The sequence below is a fragment of the Podarcis tiliguerta genome (assembly GCF_965153285.1).
Source record: "Podarcis tiliguerta genome assembly, chromosome: 8".
In the NCBI taxonomy this organism is placed as follows: domain Eukaryota; kingdom Metazoa; phylum Chordata; class Lepidosauria; order Squamata; family Lacertidae; genus Podarcis; species Podarcis tiliguerta.
Window position 1 is genome coordinate 3,264,981 of NC_139541.1, and position 20,822 is coordinate 3,285,802.

Genomic DNA, 20,822 nt, shown 5'->3' on the forward strand with positions numbered 1-20,822 from the left:
ATAAATGTATATATCAGTATGTTCACCGTGTTATTCTTTCTATACCTGAGACCTCCAGGTATAGGGTGGTATATAAATTCAATAAATAATAAAAATAAAAATTATACCTAAGAGGCCACTGTTTTCTGCAGAAGAATTTCTGCTTAAAACCCCCAAACGATCTCTGCCTTCTCCACAGGAATGCAGAGCAGGGCTTTCAATGTGATGGCCCCTCTTTTGTGGAACAGCATCCCCTGCTGAGATATGCCAAGCACACACTATCAGGACTTTACAGAAACCAAGGAAGACATTTTTATCCAGTTAAATTAAAATGTCTCTTCTCAGCCTTCGGTGCACATTTTGTATTGTTTTCAAACCCCTCAGTTATTTCATGTTCTCTTTAAAGCTATTTCAGCTGTTTGTATGTTATGTCTGTAAATTGCTTTAAGTCGTATGGAAACGGCTACACATAAATAAATAAATAAATAAATAAATAATCACCAACTTCTCATCACATCCATCTCATGTTTTCCAGGCTTAATTACTAGTTCTTCTACTTCAGGGACATCGTTCCGGAAGTAGTTTCTTGGTTACCATTAATTAAGGGAGGGAGAAAATAAGTTCAACATATGGCGGGAAAGTATTATGTATTATGCTGAATGTTTCCTTTGGGAGAGAGATGGCGCCCCCATTTTGCCATTCTTGCCCACAGCCATGGATAAAACCGTCTCCTACAGATTTGCCAATACGAATCCACTTGCTGTCATGTTGAAACTGCAGGAGTGAAGGATTTCTGGTTCCCATTGCAAGAAAATCACATCAAGGTGTGTCTACCAGATCCAGCCTTTTGCTTCCGAGGGTCAGCCAGGCGCTGCTGGAAAGCCCAGGCAAAGGGCATGGGGACAACGGCTGCCCCTCCTGCCATTTGCCCTCCAGCAACTGGTACTCAGAGATAGACTGCTGCTGGCTGTGGTGGTTTCACTTAGCCGGACTTCCTCAGCCTGTTGCCCTCTGGGTATTTTACATCTCCCACCAGCCCCAGTCAGCGGGGCTGTGAGATGCTGCGGCTGATGGGAGTTGCACTACTTCAGAACATCCAGAGGGCAGCTGGTTGGGAAAGGCTGCACTTTGCTGTCATGGCAGATACTCTTGAGCTAGTAATCTTCCGCAGGCATTTGTCCACTCCTTTTCAAGCCCCCTCCCCCCCACTCCCCGCTGTCCACGAGTCGCCACCACCAGCATCCCGCATCATTTCCCCAGCAGGTTCATTGGATGGTTGCCTATAAATGCATTTTGCAGCTGCATCTTGAATCTCAGAATCGTAGAGTTGGAAGGTACCCAAAGGGTCATGTAGTCCAACCCCCTGCAATGCAGGAACTACAGCTAAAGAATCCCCAGTTGCTACTCTCTCCCCCCTGCCCCCCATGGATTGCAACACATTTTGCGGCTATATTTTCCTTTGATCCCTGGAGGAAAGTGGAAGGGCTGCTTGGTTGAACAAAGCAGGAGCAGAGCAAGCGGCTCTCTTGGCTCACTGCTGAAGAAATGTAAATAGGCAAAGGAAACAATATCCTATTGGAGGCACCTAGAGGAATGTTGCTCTTGAAGCTCTTGAAGAAGTCAGTGAGGACTGGAAAACCAGAGGGGACTGAATTAATCACTCTGGAATGTCAAGAGATAGTAAACACTCTAGAATGTCAAGGGATTTTTCCAGGTTGTTGTTGTTTTGCAAAACTGAGCACTAAAAATTAGCAGCTGCAGTTGAGGCAGAGAAAGACAAAGGAAATGGCCTATTTAAAACAATATATACATGATTTCTGAAGCTGCCTTGGATGCAAGCAGTGGCAGAACCAGGACAGGCTAGAGAAGCTTCAAACAAACGTAAATAATTGTCTCACTTAGCCATCCCATCCTGCCTCCAAAACCTTGCAAGCAGAAGGTCCCAGGCTCAATCCAGGCAGGACTGAGAGAGACTCCCACCCGAAATCCTGGACAGCTGCTGCCAGTCAGTGTAGACAGTACAGTGGTACCTCGGGTTACATATCCTTCAGGTTACATACGCTTCAGGTTACAGACTCCGCTAACCCGGAAACAGTGCTTCAGGTTAAGAACTTTGCTTCAGGATAAGAACAGAAATCGTGCTCCGGCGGCACAGCAGCAGCAGCAGGAAGCCCCATTAGCTAAAGTGGTGCTTCAGGTTAAGAACAGTTTCAGGTTAAGAATGGACCTCCGGAACAAATTAAGTTCTTAACCCGAGGTACCACTGTACTGATCTAGATGGACCCCATGATCTGACTCAGTATAAGGCAGCTTCCTCAAACTTCCTAAAGAGTAAAAAGTTTTGTGTGGTGAGGTTCTTATGGTGCTGCAGTCTTGAACCTGGCTTCTGTGTGGAGCTGCAGGATTGTGAGATGATCCACTGATCAAGGGGTAGAGCCCTCATTGAGTCTGCAGATGTTACAAAACTAGGAGGGTAGAACAGAAACTGCACCAAAACTAACAAAATGTGATTCAACATGAGACAAACAGGACAATCAGGCGATAAAACAAAATAAACCCAAAGCCCAGGATGGGCTTAGCAGTACATGCAAAAAGGTGCAGCCGGTCATAAGACATCTATGTGGCTGGTCAGAGATGCTTTGGTTTCTCAAATTTCAGCCGTGTCTCCCTGTGTGACACTAAAATTTCATCTCCAATGTTTTCTGTGGTCCACGTACTCAGCTGCTGATGTTCAAGTGAAGAGCTCATACATGTGCGATCTGGGCTGGTATAACTGGAACATGTGAGTAGGTGTCCTTGGAAAGGATTGTGTTCAGTGGGTTGTGAGGTGACATGAAGGTACCTTCTGTGAGCTACAGTGGCTCCTTCACACAGGCAAGTCTCCCTTGATGCTGCCGTCCTCTTGTGCCTCACAAGGCGTCCTTGGAAAAGCAGAGTATTAAAAACAACAACTGGATCTTGCACACGGCACATAGGACTTACACTAAGTCCAGCCATTGATCCATTTAGGTCAGCATTGTCTGCAGTGATTGTCTGCAGCTTCTCCAGGGTTTCAGGCAGGGTTCTCTCCCAGCCCATGTCAGGGAATGAACCTGGGAGCTTCTGCATGCAGAGTAGATGCTCTGCCACTAAGCTGTGGCCCTTCCCCACGGTGGGAACAACAGGCTGACAACAAATATAATCCTCAGGGTCCCTTCCAACTCTACAATTCTATGAGATATGCTCATGAAGTCTGAATTGGCCATGACAGATCTGGAATGAGACCTTGAGGTCATGTGGATAGCTCAATGACGATGTCAACCCAGTGTGCAGCGGCCATGAAGAATGAGAACAGGATGCTGGACTAGATGGGCCATTGGCCTGATCCAGAAGAGCTCTTCTGATGTTCTTAGGCTGCCTGTGCATTATCAGTGCAACCAGGGCAAGGAGAAGACCTGGGCAGGGATTCCAGCTGGCAACTCCAGGCTGAATGGTCCTCTCCACCAGCCCATCATCTCCCCTTCTCTGGCTTTTTGCTGATGCATGTCATGGACTAGCTGGATGCGGAGGAGTGGTGGGAGGCACCAGCCAGGGAACCCCCAAGGTTACCCCCTGGGGAAGAAGGCTCAGAGCCAGGAGACTGGTGGTGGGATGATGATAAGTGGTCAGAGGGAGAAGCGCTGTCAAAATTTGAAGAGGCAACAGGGTGTAGTGAGCAGGAAGAGGCTGTGGCAGAGAGCAGTCCAGAATCAGAGGCAGGAGGCAGAGATAATGCAGGCTGTCTCCCCCTCCTGTTGTGACCAGCTCTTCTCTCCCCTGTTCTCCCAGAACCAGACGAGATACGAAGAGGGAGGAGCAAAAACAGACAAGCCGATGGAGCCTCAGATTGCTTGGGAAGGACTGGGGGGGGGGGGGAGGATGAAACTTAAGAGAACTGTGGGAAGGTGGAGACCTTCAGTCCTCACTGCTTCCTTATTGGGGCAATATCTACTGGGAAGAGTGGCTGTGATCACTAAGCCTGCACTGTTTTGGTTTCTTTGAATAAAGAGCCAACTTCACAGACACCGCTGACCTACTCCTGACTCCAGCTTCTGACAATGCATCGCAGCAAAAACGGCACTTGGGGATCTTCTGCATCAGGTGATGATGGGGAAATCTTCACACCACCAGCCCAGGCTCCTGGATCATCTCCTTCCTTTCCCTCTTCTTGCAGAGTGACCAATTAATTCCCTTTCCCTTCCTTTGCTGGATGCATGTTTTTCTTGCCCTTGAGACGCGTGTCTAAGCGGAAGGTTCTAATTGGGGCAAAGTCAAACTACAGCCATGCTGTGCCAGCAGGAAAGCGAGCCTCTCTGGCCTTTGTTTTCAGCATGCAGCTCCTCGTGCTGCCTGGAGCACCCTGAGGTCATCAGCTGGGGCACGTGTCCTGGCGTCCCCCGACAGGCAGTGAGCTGATGCACCCAGCTGGCAGAGCCAGGCTTGCAAGAAACTTGACTGCTTGCATTAGGCTCATTCACACAAGGCTGCCTTTGGTTTTTATTAACCACAGAGTTTCTGTAAGATTTGGTTGTCAAAATGGGCATTCGCCTTAAAATGTGAACCAGGTCTGTGCCAGGTGTCTTTTGCTGCTATTCTAAAGGTGGGGAGTGGAAACTGCACAGCGTTATCTTGACTGAGTCAGTCGGTCCATGAATGAGCTAGAATTTGATTCCATCTTTGGGTATCTGGGACAGCGAAGCAGTTAATACACAAAACTCACATCACTCGCAGTGAAATTGCTGCTTCACGAGTTGAGCAGATCAAGCCAGGCGCTCTCTCTCTCCCTCCCCACCCCCAGAGTGCTTGCAATCGGATTGACTTCCTGGATCATCATTATGTAAGATTGTAGAGTGTAATTTGCTAGATTATTCAATTCATTTTTATCTTGCTCAGTGAGAAAGGGGAGGGAGAATGTTACTTTGACCAGCTAGTCAGAACAGATTGCCCAATAGGGATGTGATAGAGTTAGACGTGAGTCAGGGGCCGGCTGCAAATGGTTTGCAAATTGGTGGCTTCTTCCCATTTAGACCTTGTGTGACCTGTCTCCACTGGCAGTGGCATAGTGTGGGTTGTCAGCACCCGGGGCAAGGCAAGTAATTTGCGACCCCTAACCCGTGGAGCCAGGTAGGAGCAGAGAGCTGCGAGTGCGAGCGCCCCCCCAGATGTTGCGCCCGGTGCGGCCGGCACCCCCTGCACCCCCCACGCTACGCCACTGTCCACTGGAGAAAGTGCTGTGAAATTGAAAACTCCTGCATTGCAGGGGTTTGGACTAGATGACATTTTGGGCCCTTCCAACTCTCTAGTTCTATGATTCCGACTAAACATCAGGGGGAACCTTTCTGACAGTAAGAGCTGTTTGACAGTGGAACAGTCTCCCTCGGGAGGTAGCGGACTCTCCTTCCTTGGAGGTTTTAAAGTAGGGGTTGGACAGCCACCTGCCAATCAATCACCTGCAGACATATGGCATCATATTAATGACAGTTGGGTGGCCCCGCCCACCTGCCCAAGGTAGAGCAGGGAGTGATAAGGATCTGGCTCATCAGCCACAAAGGTTCCACATGCTGGCCTTTGGCTTTTGCATCAACTGGGATCTGATAAGAGAGAATCCATTTGTAACAGCTCTTTCCAGCAGCTAGAATGTCACACTCTTCAAATTTTCAGGAAGAGCTACCTACAAGTTGTCCGAAGGAGCAGGGAGAGGTTGTAGTTAAAACTGAGTTAGTGGGGGAAATGGGGAAGGAAAAGGGGCTGCAAATGTTTCTCAGCCTAAGTGACAGAGAGGCATGGGCAGGGGGGAGGACTGGGTCAGAGGAAGAGTGGCAGAGTGAGACCAAAGGAGAGGGAGGGAGAGAATAGAGGAAAGGGAGCAAGAAAAAGGGTGCCTCGCCTATGTTTTGACTCTGGCCTGACCCACAACTGGAACATGACCCCAAACAGGGAATGAAGACAAAGGAATGTAACCCTTGACAGAAAAAGGTTGCCCATCCCTGCTATTATGAATAGACACATAATATAATGATATAAAGGTGTCATAAGCCTCCAGTTCTCGCTGGGAAGGACCAACCTGGGATAAAGGCTCTCTGGGAATATCCAACCATTCTGGAGATTGCAACATGTCACCTATTGTGTGACAGTATCGAGCACGGAGTCCAGCACCCCTAATGTCCTGGTTGGGTTTTCTAAACCACAGAAGTTCCTTCCTATTATTACTATGAAAGAAAAGTTGCAGTGTTGTGAAATCTCGGAAGCCAGGAAGATTTGGAGCCGGAGTCATGAGATCTGAATCTTGCACAGCTCCCATTCATTTCAGTGGCTTCTGCTCATGAGAACTTACTTCTGGAAAGCACGTAGAGTCTTTTCTGTGGGCCTGGAGGAATTATACCCTGACGCAAAGGAACTTCTACACTTTGAAAAAGTCAGCTGTCAAAAGTGTATCAAAACTGATTTTTTTTTAATTTAAAGAGCCCACACGCAATGCAATATTTTCACTTCCTTATCCACAATCTCCTAAACTGGCACCTCTGGCCCTAATATTCCCCTACAAAAAAATTCACTGCATACCACAGCTGGAAACTGTAACTCTGTGAGGGGGGGGGAGCATGCCAAGCAGCCTTAAATGCTGTTATTAGCCATAGGCCTGAGAGAAGGAGAAGAAGGTGCCAGCCAAAGCTCCAGGCGAGGTGTGGGGATGTTCCAAGCCTATTGCCAAGAAGGGTCTCTTGCAAGTCCCAGAGCTCTAAAGCTCACTCCAAGGTAGTTCCACTAATGGGACCTTCCTGGTTGACCTCAGAGTGCAGGCAGGGCAAGGCAGGATACCGTGGGTTCAAGGTGAAAGCTTTGCATTGAGCCCAGTGACAAACTGGCAACCATTGCAAGTGTTTAAGGACTGCTGTTCTAGTGCTGTTTGGCCTGTCAATAGTTTTATTTATTTATTTATTTATTTATTTTATTCATTGCCATTAAGGTAAAGGTAAAGGTACCCCTGCCCGTACGGGCCAGTCGTGTCCGACTCTAGGGTTGTGTGCCCATCTCACTTAAGAGGCCGGGGGCCAGCGCTGTCCGGAGACACTTCCGGGTCACGTAGCCAGCGTGTCAAGCTGCATCTGGCGAGCCAGCGCAGGACACGGAACGCCGTTTACCTTCCCGCTGGTAAGCGGTCCCTATTTATCTACTTGCGCCCGGAGGTGCTTTCAAACTGCTAGGTTGGCCGGCGCTGGGTCCGAACGACAGGAGCTCACCCCGCCGCGGGGATTCGAACCGCTGACCATGTGATCGGCAAGTCCTAGGCACTGAGGTTTTACCCACAGCGCCACCCGCGTCCCTATATTCATTGCAATTATATCCCACTATTTTTCTCCAAGGAGCTCAAGGAGGCACATTTAATTCTCACAACAACCCTGTGAGGTAGGCTGGGCCGAGAAGCAGCAACTGGCCCTAGGTGGCCGAGTGAGCTTTATCCTGAGTGGGGATTTGAAGTCTCCCAGGCCCTCTTCCGACACTCTAACCACTACACCACACTGTCTCTCATTGACCATTTTGCACCATTCATACCTCTTGACTGTCTTCAAGGACATCCCCACCGCACAAAGTTGTTTCTTAAAGGCGCCACAAAACTATTTGACAGAACTTTGTGATACATCACAGATAACATTGTCCTATTTCAGAAAGCAGGTCAGTGTCGCAATGCGCAGATTTCCTTGTGAGCTTGACTGATTTGTACAAGACATTCAGTTGCTCAAGTGTCTTGACTGGAGGTGGAGAAAGAGCACAGGGAAGTCCATGGTTACCGCACCCCAGAATTCCCAAATTGCCCAGTCAAAGCTTGAGGTGAGAAGCAGGAATAGGATGTGATTAGATCCAGCAGGAAGCTCCACCTGGCCTTCCGTCATTATCCAGTGATTGACACCTTTTGGCAAGGCTGGGCAACAGTTCAGAACACAGGTGCTGCTGCAGCATTGCTAGCAAGCTGAGGGCAAGTTTGCTCTTGCATTACATGATTAGCACACCCCTTCCTATTATGAAATCATTTCCAAGAAGTATGTGCCACCTTTCTAGAGCGTTTACGATTTGCATCGAGCAGGTTGGAAAAAAAGAGAATGGAAATAATTGCCTTGACATCTTTTATACAGAGGGTTGCCTAATGGTGGTTGCCCAAATCCCGGGAGCCTAATTTGCATACTATGCACGCTGTCCATTATGCAAATTTTGCTCTGATTGCACTTGGAAAATGCACTTTGGGGGGAGTTTAAAAAGTTTTTTTTTTTAAGCAGCACATCTGGCCACAAGGAGCACAAGGCTTCTTTTGCATGCCATCCAACCCTGGGTTGCCAGCTGTGAAAAGAGGCAATGGAAGTACTTGGATGTTTGCTGCAATTTGAGGCTCATTTTGTGGGGAGGTTTTTAGCTGGGAAGCAAAATCCAGCCAAACAGCCAGGTGGGAGGGTCATTTGTCACTTTCTGGTTGATGGTGATGGAGCCTCCCCATTAGTTATTTTATTATTCATTTATGAATCGTTTCCCATAAAACCTGGAAAAGTAATTTAACAATAACAATATCAAGAATAAAACAAAATAAAAATAAGCACTTCTTTTTCTAAGCCAGTGCAGATAAAAACCAGAATAGAAAACCTCTGTTTTAGAAAGTTTCTTGGAAGCGGAGGTCTTAACATTTTGGAGACAGGCTGCTTTGTGACAGAAAGTGCCTGTGATGCTTGCAAGCCTCCAGGCTTCCTTAGCGGACATTCTTGCTCTTGGTGCCGGACGGGGCTGAGAACCACTGGCTCCTCTGCTTCGTCCCTTCCCCTTCTTCCCTGGGGTCAACCTTGCCCTGAAATGACCTGCTTTCTCCTGGAATCCAAGGCTAGGGCTTTGCATCTTGGGGTTTGGAGTTGGAATCGCCAAGCTGACTTTGGCACTGGCATTTGTTTTACTGCTGTTGTGGATTCTCATAAGCTGCCTTGAGAAGCCTGTGCAGGGAGGAATACAAATCTCTTCAACAAATAGATAAAATAGCACCAGCCTTTTGGAACATGTTGCACTTGAGAATCCCTAGGAAGGGATATCGAACCTTAGAGGGCATTATCAGGTTCGCCTGTGTCCTTATTTTGCAAGTATATATAGAATCATAGAACTGTGGTGTTAGAGGGGACCCAAAGGGTCATTTAACCCAGCCCCCATGACCTCTCAGGTTACACTTCGTCTACCCATGAAGCACAATTTTTTTATTAAAGATTCTCCTGATTTACAAAAGTGTTTGCAATGTCTCTCTCATATCCCCCCCCCCATATAACATTTTTACAAATCAGTTTCATTTGTTGAGACATTGGGAAGAAAAGGGGGAAGAGGTGGAGGGGGTGGAAAGATGGGTGGGGGTGGGGTCGGGCGACAGTGTAACTATTTTACTTACTATATGTGGGGTTTGGTGTCAGCGTTGCTTGTGCAGGTTCTTTGCTGTTCACTTGTGTTCCTTTGGTGGTGAGAGAGGTTGGGGTTGGCCCAGGGTGTGGTTGTTTATTTGTGGTTGGCTGTGGTGGTCTTTGTTTTCATGTGTGAGTGGGGTGGGTGGGTGTTTTGGATCAGTTTAGCCATATTGATTTGTATGCTGTTGGTGGGTTTTTGTCGTTGTCTTGTTGGGCTGTGTACGTGATAAAGGGGAGCCATACCAGGGTGAAGGTGCCTTCTTCTATTTGTCCCCGTGTCAGTTTCAGTTTATTGGTTAATTTTTCTAATAAGGCTGTTTCCCATACTATTTGGTATCATTGGTCCATGTTTACTCCTGACAGGTCTCTCCAGTGTCTGGCTATGATGCTTCTGGCTGCTGAAAGTAGGTGGGTTATGAGTTCTTTGTGGTGTAAGTGGGCATTATTGTCTTGGAAGATGTTTAGTAAGGTCAATTCTTGGGTGATTTCTAATACTTGCTTGGTTATTTTATTTATTTCTTGTATGGTTGTTGTCCAGAATAGTTGGATTTTGGGGCACTGAGCTGAAGGTTGCCTGTGGGCCCCCAGTGCCAGGACCAGCCCAATACATTTTGCTGCCTGTGGCAAAGGACAAGAGATTCCCAATCTCCCCATTCAGTGTGCAGAAGCCAACCAGGTTGCTCCTCACATCAACGCCATACAGGGGGCAGCATCCTCTGCTACACCCAAGAGATGCTGGCTAGATCAGGGCCATATGCTCAAATGCCTCCCCATTGCTGGCCACTCTGCAGCATCTGCCGCCTGAGGTGGCTGCCGCAGTCTGCCTAATGGTAGGGCCAGCACTGCCTGGTGCATCATGTTTGTGGGGCATAAGCAGCAAACAGAAGCAAGAAAGGGACTCTTGTGACACAGGTGACAAAAACCAAAAATTTCCCAGAGGAAGGTGTGTGTGTGCTTGGCACCTGCATCTCTTTTTCCTGTTCTTCCCAAACATTGCAGAAGCAGACCTCCTTCTTTGGCTGCTCCCCACCCACCCAGGGTGCTGTGCTTGGACTTTCCACTTCCATCTGGATCAGGACCATAAATGAATCAAAAATAAACCTGCTGATCTCATGATGCCTTTATACAACTCCATGGCTCAACTGCATCTGGAATATTGTGCACAATTACAGTCACCTCACTCCAAAAATGATATTGCAGAGTTGGAAAAGTTTCAGGAAAGGGCAACCAAAATAATCTGGAAGGTGGAGCAACACCCCTGTGAGGAACAGTTGCAGCATTTGGGACTTTTTAGTTTAGAGAAAAGGCAAGTAATGATAGAAGTTGGTAAAATAATGCATGGCAGGGAGATTGTGGATAGAGGAAAGGTTTTCTCCATCATAACATTAGAACTCGTGGATATCCAACAAAGCTGAATGGTGGAAGATTCAGGACAGTTAAAAGAAAGGGTTTCTTTCTGCAGCACATTGTTAAACTATGGAACTCCCTCCCACAGGAGGCGCGGGGGGGCACCAACCTGGATGGCTCTAAAAGAAGATTTTTGAAAAAGGTTTTCAAATTTATACATTTCATTAGTTTAACAATCATTTTAACATTGCAAAGTTTGACTTCCTTCTCCCTCTTTCTGCGGTTCCTTATTAATATCTTCGGCATATCCAAATTCATTAAATTTGCTCATTTAATTATCTACTTTAAATATACACTCTTATGAAACTGCTGGTTATTACCATAATCCTGCCAATGTTTTTATCTGTTTGCAATTTATCTGTAAATATTCAATAAACCATTTCCATTCTTTTATAAAGAGTTTGTTATCTTGATTTCTTATTCTTCCAGTAAGTGTCTGTACATTCTGTAAGTTTTTGTATCCATTTTTCCTTTACTGGGACTTCTGCTTCTTTCCATTTTGGGATGAGTAGCATTCTTGCTGCTGCAGTCACATACATAAAAAAATTATGTACAATTTAGGTAGTTCTGTCCTTATAATTCCCCAAAGAAAAGCTTCTGGTATTTTTTACAATGGTTATTTTAAACATCCTTTTCAATTCATTGTATATCATTTCCCCAAAAAAGATTAGTCAAATTCATGGAGGACAGGGCTGTCAATGGCTCCTAGCCAGGATGGCTCTGCTCTGCCTCCACAGCTGGAAGGAGCAGTGCTTCTGAATTCTTCTGAATACCAGTTGCTGGAAACTGGTGAAGGCTGCTCTTGTGCTTGGGTCCTGTTTGCAGGCTTCCCACAGGCATATGGATGGCCACTGTGAGAACAGGATGCTGGGCTGGGTGGGCCATTGGCCAGGCCTCATAATAATAATAGTAATAATATTGTACCCCACCCACCTGACTGGGTTGCCCCAGCCACTCTGGGTGGCTTCCAGCATATAAGTTGTTGTTGCTTAGTCATTTAGTTGTGTCCGCCTCTTCGTGACCCCCTGGACCAGAGCACGCCAGGCACTCCTGTCTTCCACTGCCTCCCACAGTTTGGTCAAACTCATGTTAGTAGCTTCAAGAACACTGTCCCACCATCTTGTCCTCTGTCGTCCCCTTCTCCTTGTGCCCTCCATCTTTCCCAACATCAGGGTCTTTTCCAGGGAGTCTTCTCTTCTCACGAGGTGGCCAAAGTCTTGGAGCCTCAGCTTCAGGATCTGTCCTTCCAGTGAGCACTCAGGGCTGATTTCCCTAAGAATGGATAAGTTTGATTTTCTTGCAGTCCATGGGACTCTGGGACTCCAACATATATAAAAACCATAATAAAACATTAAAAAGCTTCCCTAGACAGGGCTTCCTTCAGATGTCTTCTAAAGGAGATATAGAAGAGCTTGATCCAGCAGGAGCTGCTTATGTTCTTCAAGTAGGTGGTCCTCCATTGTGACGTCTTTTCCAGTTGCTCTGAGACAGCATCATGTGCCTTGTGTAACTCACATTTCCCTGACATGATCTAAATGAGGCCATGCCGGGAGGCAGACTGTGGAGCAGGCAGTGGCCAGGCAGGCACGGGGCTTAGCTGCCTTCCCGCTGCTTTTTCCCTCTCTCATCTGCTTGACGAAACTTGCCTTGCCAGAGGCCACCCTTCCCTGGAATTGCAAGTGTTCTTCAAGGCTGCTTGATCTTGGTGGCCATCTTTTCTTTTTCTTGGAGAGCTGGTTAAATTAAAGTTACCAGATTGTCAATGAATCCGGCGACACTTTTCTACTTCAATGGATTTTGTATGGGGACTGGTTTGCAAATCCGGGGGCTGTCCCTGGGAAATGGGGATGTCTGGTAACCTTAGTTTAAGTACAACAGAGGAGTTCCCAGTCTGCATGCCACTAATCCTCAAGTTGGGGCAGATGATGCTATTCTGCTTCTTTCAAAGGGTACCCAAAACCGCCCTAGTCCCCCCCCCCCCATTTCAAATGCTCATCTCTCATCTCACCTCAGCTAAGAATGCATGAGCTTACCAATGTTGCCTCAATTCCTCCATGTACAGCCTGGAAAATGGGGAGCATTTTAGGCATGTCCCGTTTGGGCAGATGATGCACAGAGGCCCTTGTGTCCTGGAAGTGCTCTAAGCCGCCCCTCCAGGGAGACACCGCCTGGCCCACCCAGGCTTAAGGGAGCCCCTGTTGCTTCTCTTGGACTTGCACAAGCTTCCTTTCCTTGACTTCCAAACATTTTTCTTCTGAAAGGGAAAATCAAAGCTTATCCTAAGCTCAGGTTATTATTTTATTAGTAATATTTATTGCATTTATTACAGGTTGCCATAATTTTTCCCATTTGCTGATTAGATTAGGACTTCCACTCACCCGTAAAGTGATTATGATAAACTGGCTGATATACTACCACAAAGTGATTAAATTGCAATAAAAAGTTTAGTTAAGAGGTTGCCAGGTCCAAATGTTCTGTTTAAAATGCCCATAAACTATCATGTTGTTTTAGAGTTGTGGTCCAGCAGCCTGCAGGTGGTCATTCTGGGACCTGCGCTCCTCAGGCATCCATGCTTAAAACTGGCCAAGGATGCCATCTGGGAAGGACACTTCCATGGCTTGGAAAAAGTAGATAAAAACTTTTCTCCCTCTCTCTTAACACTAGAACTCATGGACATCTAGTGAAGCTGGATATTGGAAGATTCAGGAAGGGTAAAATAAAGTACAGTCGTACCTTGGAAGTCAAACAGCTTGGTCACCGAACATTTTGGCTCCTGAATGTCGCAACCCTGAAAGTGACTGTTCCGGTTTGCAAACTATTTTTAGAAGCCAAATGTTCAACGGGGCTTCCACGGCTTCCGATTGGCTGCAGGAGGTTCCTGAAGCCAATAAGAAGCGGCACTTTGGTTTTTGAACATTTTGGAAGTTGAACAAACTTCTGGAATGGATTCTGTTCAACTCCCAAGGAACGACTGTATTCCACACAGAGCATACAGAGAAGTAGCGCTGTCTGCAGGCGTCAGGGGCGGGCGCATGCATGCGCTCCCCCATGCGGAGCCGGAGCATGTTACCCCAGGCCATGCTGCTGCTGCCACTGGGTGGGGGCAGGGCACAGAGGGTACTCTTCAGGCAGGCAGGAGTGGGGGGAGCATGGAGGGTGAAAGGCACCCTCTGCGCTCTTTGGGCGGTTGCATGTCAGGCGCATGCAGGGGGTGCCTGGTTTGTGGCTCCCCAAGGTTCTGCACCCAGGCCTACAGCCCCCCCTGGGGCCCCCGCTATGCCACTGAGTGCATAGTTTAACTTCCCTGCTTGCCTCTTCTGCCCTTTGGCGGGTGACTGTGCCGTTGGGGTGGCAATGAGATTGCACTGGCCTATCTATTCTGAATGTATTCTGAATGTTCTTACGTGATGCCAATAGAGGTGACTTGACTTGACTTGACTTCCCTGCCCTACTCTAGTCCATAAGAACATAGAAGATCCTTCTGGATCAGCCAATGGCCCATCTCGTCCAGCATCTTGTTCTCACCGTGGCCAGCTACGTGCATGTAGGAAACACACAAGCAGGATTGGTGCACAAGAGCACTCTCCTCTCCTGCCGTTTCCAGCAACTGATGCTTAGAAGTATTGTGCAGGCGGAACAGAGCCACTGGGGCTAGGAGCCATCAAGAGCCCTCTCTCCTCTGTGAATTTGCCCAACTCTCTTTCAAAGCCATCTTTAAAAGTGGCTGTCACTGCCTCCTGTAGAAGTGAGTTCCTTAGGTTAATTCTGCGCTGCAGGAAGAAGTCTTTCCTTTTATCCATCCTGAGTCTTGCAGCATTCTGCATCATTGGATTACCACCAGTTCTAGTGTTAAGATACAGGGAGCAACACTTTTCCCTATCCACTTTCTCCGGGCCATGCAGAATTTTATACACCTCTATTATGTTGCCTCTTAGCCTTTTTTGTCTACACTAAAAAGTCCCGAACACTGTTTCATATAACCGCCATATCCTTCTCCAGGGGCCTCTCTGGTCCTTGCAGGCCCCTATAGCCACAGAGGTTCAGCGGCGCCACTTCAGCTGCTGAGACCCACAGGCTACCCAGCTGGTCTGATGCTTGTGCCCTCTATGGGAGGTCGTTTTGGGACAAAGCCTTATTTTCTGTGTTGCTGTTCCTGCTGCTTGCAGTGGTGGCAGTCTATAGAGCCTCCGTCTGGCTGAATTAACAGTGCATCATCACCGCTGCTTTAAACCTCTTTTCTTTTCGCTGCCCATTCCGTTGCAGCACAAGGAGGAAGCCGCCAGGCTTGTGTGTGTGTGTGCCTGGGATCACGTACTTAGCAGAGTGAATGAAAGGCAAATGGACTCAGCTGGGGTGTTGCCAAGAAACCCAGGCAGCATCACTGCTTCTGCTTGCTCTCTCTTTCTTCTGTTGGCATTGCTCCCCCCCCCCCCCCGTCTGCTTCTGCTGATGGTTAAGCCAGGAGAGAGAGAGAGAGAGAGAGAGAGAGACTCTGCATAAGCTGTCATGTGAGATCCAGAGCTGATGATCTGCTTTAGAGGGCACCCAGTTAGGGAACCAGCCACATGTCCACACACGTGGGTCAGGCACACCCCCCCTTCCCACTCCCCCCTGCCACATGCCCATGAGATGGCAAGAGAATCGGAATGGCAGATCAAGGCTTGGCCAAGGGTGCGTATGCGACACAGCTGTGCATGTGTGTGCATGTTAGGTACGGATGGGAAGAGCAATGCAGCCAACAAAGGCCCTTAGCCAGCACACTGTAGTGGTGAGATGGGAGTTGTAGTTCAAAACGTCTGGAGAGTCCCAGGCTGGGCAAGGCTGATCTGACACATCTGCAAAAGAAGAACCATCTATAGAATTACCTAAGTGAATGTAGGGGCACAGTTAAAAAGCAACAACAACAACACATTCATAGCCTTCATTGTTCTAGTTATGTCTATTTCAGAGCCCAGTCAGCTGGCTCAGCTATTAAAATGTGCCTTATTCAAGCTTGATTCTGATCCTGAAAGAGCCCAGAGCAGACATACAGCATCATACAACATAATTAAAAACATTACCAAAATGCAAAACAAACAAAAACTCATATATATATACACATATACACATCAGTTTCCAAACTGCTAAAAGTACCCCGCCCCCGCCCCCAGGACTGGACACAGGGGTCAACAGGGAAGCTTTCAGGCTACATCTATTTTTTTTAATAATATTTTTATTAAGATTTTCACATAAAAAAAGAAAAAGAAAAATACAAAAATAAAAAGCAAATAAAAACAATTCAATTTTCATAGTATTTCTTACATTTGCTTGTTTCCCAGACTTCCCCACACCTCCCCTCTCTGTACTCCAGTTCAATTGTTTAGTCAGCAAATCCCTTCCCTCTATCTTATCTTTATCTTTATCTTTATCTTAGTATATTATACCTTTAATTTATCATCTTTTTAACCTTCCGTTTTTCCATACTCCTTCATCACATTATTACTAATAACCCTTTAACCTCAGTCCAACATCATTCTAACATTCATTGATTTTATAATATTTCTGTAAATAGTCTTTAAATGTCTTCCAGTCTTTTTCCACCAGCTCTTCTCCCTGGTCTCAGATTCTGCCGGTCATTTTTGCCAGTTCCATATAGTCCATCACCTTCATCTGCCATTCTTCCAGAGTGGGTATATCTTGTGTCTTCCGCTTTCAGGCTACATCTAAGTGCTAGTGACATAGTGAACAGATGCACTTCATGGGGGGGGGGTTTGTGTCCCAAAATTGGAGTGCTGTTGCAGAGAAGCCCTGCTGCAGGTCTCCACTACAGCCCCACCCCCAAATAATTCCCCTTGATACAACCACAGCGAGGAGAAAGGTGGTGAACACTCCTTTGCTGGAGGTTTTTAAACAGAATTTGGGTGGCCTCATCTCAGGGATTCTTTAGCTGTGATTCCTGCACTGAAGGGGGTTGGACTAGATGACTCTTGGGGCCCCTTCCAACTTGAAAACACCATGACTCTATGCTTCTTAAGGGCTAATCAGTAATGGGAGAGACCATCTTTTAAGTACTTGGGCCCCAAATTCTTTAGGGTTTTATGCACTAGTGCCAGCACCTTAAAGGTCCCAGGCCCTGCAGTGCTTTCGGGAGCAGGGACACACGGCCTCACCTTGCTGCCCCCTTCAACAGCCTGGCAGCCGGCTGCAGCTTCCAGAAAGTTTTCAAGGGCAGCCCCAGATAACGAGCATCTCTATTACTGCCTTATGCTTAGTTGGATCATTAGTCCAGTCCCAGGCAGAGATGGGTTCCTTCCCATGCAAGGCAGGTGCTGCAGCAGTGAGCTGTGGACTCAGAATTATCTACTCCTTTTAGTAAGACAGAGATAATAGTATTGGCCTTCCTTATTGCCTAGATGTTGTAAAATGACAGAGATAAGGTTTGTGAAGCCTTTTGACATGCTTATCAAAAGATGGGCAATTGGAAGGGGCAGTCAAGCAACTTACTCGAGACTGCCTTTTGTTAGTGAGTAGCATATAAACTTTGGAATTAGACAGATTTTTAAAATTGAGTTTCCACCTTCTGCTGGCAGAAGAGGCAAAGCAAAAGTGTTCTCCTTCCTCCTCTCTTAAACTCTGGAAGCAGTTGCAGATATAGAAGCCAATTCCTAGGCCTTCTCTGTGGAATGAGAACTGCTGTGAACAGAAACTTATACGCACAGAGAATAGGCATCCACAACACCACTGCTGCGTGACCTATTTTGGGCTATTTGCACTTAAGAACATATAGTTCAGCAGTGATTCCTGCACTGGACTAGATGAGCCTTGTGGTCCCTTCCAGCTATAATTCTATGATCTTGTTACCAACCCTGCTGGTCAGTAATGAGGAGCTGCTACCAAGGAAAAAACTGGCAGGCTTCCTCTGTTCTTTGTTACCAGCATCTACTACTCAGAGGTAGACTGCTTCCTGCAGGGAAGTTCCATCTAGTAACTGACTAATAGCCACTAGAGCAAATCCAGTTCTTTGGGGGATTTGTTTCACTGAATTACAGGGACAATAAGAACAGGAGAAAAGCCTGGCTCCTGGATCAGGCCAAAGGCTGATCTAATCCAGCATTAGGTTCTCACAGTGGCCAACTAAATGCCTCGGGGAACTCTGCAAGCAGGACCAGAGGATGCCTTTGAGTTGTTGTGATTTTCGGATGGGGTTCAATCCCTTACTGAACATAAGACAAGCCTGCTGGCTCCGGCCAGTGGTCCATCTAGTCCAGGATTCTGATCTCACAGTGCCTATGGGAAGCCTGCAAGCAGGACAGGAGGACAACAGCACCCTACTCACTGGAGATTACCACCAACTGGTATTCAGAGGCATGCACCCGCTACTAGCCCGTGTTGCCAGTAGCCATCAATAGCCCTTTCCTCCATGAATTTGTCTAATCCTCTTTTAAAGCCATGTTGGTGCCTCCTGTCTCAGTGAGCCAGTGTGGTATAGTGGTTAAGAGCAGTAGTCACTTAATCTGGGGAACCGGGTTCGCGTCTCCGCTCCTCCACATGCAGCTGCTGGGTGACCTTGGGCCAGTCACACTTCTTTGAAGTCTCTCAGCCCCACTCACCTCACAGAGGGTTTGTTGTGGGGGAGGAAGGGAAAGGAGATTGTTAGCCGCTTTGAGACTCCTGAAGGGGAGTGAAAGGCGGGATATCAAATCCAAACTCTTCTTCTTCTTCTTCTTCTTCTTCTTCTTCTTCTTCTTCTTCTTCTTCTTCTTGAGTTCCATAGTTTAACTCTGTGCTGTGTGAAGAAGCTTCCAACCTTCAGCTTCACTGGGTGTCCACAAGTTCCAGTGTTAGGAGAGCGGGGGAAGAAAACTTTTCTCTGTCCACTTCCTCCATGCCATGCCTGCATGCGTCATCTTGGAAACTTCCATCATGTACTCACCTTTTCCCTAGGCTAAAAAGTCATAAATGCTGCAACCTCTCTTCATACGTGAGCCACTCCATCCCCTTGATCATTTTCCCAGCCCTTTCTCAACCTTTTCCAATATCCCTTCAGAGCTGAGGCGACCAGAGCTTGTACACAGCATTCAAACTGCAGTTGCACCATAGACTTGTATAACAGAATTATTGCATTGCATTCTTTGCATTTATATCCCACCTTTTCTCCAACAAGCTCAAGGTGGGGTACATGATTCTCCTCTTCCTCATTTAATCTCCACAACAACGCTGTGAGGTACTGTATTTTTCGCTATATATGACGCACTTTTCCCCTCCTAAAAAGTAAGGGGAAATGTTTGTGCATCTTATGGAGCGAATGCAGGCTGTGCAGCTATCCCAGAAGCCAGAACAGCAAGAGGGATTGCTGCTTTCACTGCGCAGAGATCCCTCTTGCTGTTCTGGCTTCTGAGATTCAGAATATGTTTTTATTGTTTTCCTCCTCCAAAAACTAGGTGCGTCTTATGGTCTGGTGCGTCTTATATAGCGAAAAATACAGTAGTTTAGGCTGGGAGGCAGTGACTGGCCCAAGGTCACCCAGTGACCTTCATGGCTGAGTAGGGATTTGAACCCTGGTCTCCCAGGTCCTGGTCTGACACTCTAACCACTACTCCACACTGATTATGGTACTGGCAAATTCATGTCGCACTGTTATAGTTGGTTTGCTTTCCTTGCCCTGTCTACCACCCTGCTTCCCCAAAAGATTAGACCTTTTGCAAATTTTGCAAATGCCTTGGGAAGTCTGGGGAAAGCCTCGTTTTGACGTGTCATCCAAGCTCCCTGCAGACAAATAAAGAGGAATGCTCAGCATATACTTGGTCTGGAAGCAACTTGACTTTGTTTAACACTGTCCCAAAAAGCTCTTTAGCGCTTCAGCGTGTTTAATTGTAACTATTGAGTCCTTATCTGATAGCACAACGAGGAAAACCTTCTGGTTTCAGGGCAATTGAGCTTGTTCCGGCTTGGCTCCTGCTCAGGTCAGCCAAGGGGAAATGTAAATGCCAGTCACACTAATTTGTATATTTGCATAGGCAAGGAGTGGTTCATATGACTACAACAATCAACCTTTTCAGGCACTCTATCCTCTCCTGCACTTAGGGTTCCCTCAGAATTTGGTAGATTCTCCTTCATTGTTTTGTTTTTTTAAAGAGAGGTTGGATAGCCATCTGTCAGTGATTCTTAAGCTGTGATTGAAAAGGGGGCTGGACTAGATGACCCTTGGAGATCCCTTCCAGCTCTACGATCTATGATCACATGAGGGGAAGGGGGGGCATTCTCCTCACTTGCTCCAAACCCTTAGCCATGCTCTGATCATCCAACCCCACCCTTTCCACCCATGGGGGCCCCTGGGTGCTTCCACAGGGAGCCTGGGGCTGTGTGGTGGCTCCCGGTGCCATCTAGAACCCAGATTGTGCAGGGTTCCCAATTGTGGGGTGACCCTAATTGTCCAGAGTTGGCTCCCTGCTCCAGACCTTCCACACCTGTAGATGGTGGAGGGCTGACATGACAGCAGGGGTCATTAATGAAATCCTATTTTACGATGGGTGGCCAGTTACTAGAAACTGTGTTGAAAATCTTTGCCAGTAAAGTGGTCTCCTAGATGCTTCATGGAGTAGCGATACGGGGCATGGATCCAAATGATAACAAAGCCTTAGAAATAGTGCAGAACAAATTCCTCAGGAAAGTGAAGCGGACGTGACAACAATACGGGCTAGAACTGACTATCTGTGTTTAAACTATGTGGAAAGACTTCAATCTCTCTTGGAGGAGAGATTCCCCACTTATGGCCCACACAGAATTGGAGCAGACCAAATGTTGGAAGGATGGCATCCAACGCCTCTTGACCCAATATCCATTACAAGATCTCCAGGTGATCATGAAGATGGATAAGAGGCACTTAAGAGATTGTCTCTTCGGGTCCGGTGCAGAAAGGGATTTAACTATGATTGCCTCTAGCAAACGTTCACCATGGTTCCCACTTATCAAAACAGAGCACATCCAAGCTAGTTATTTGACAGAACACCCACTTGCCGT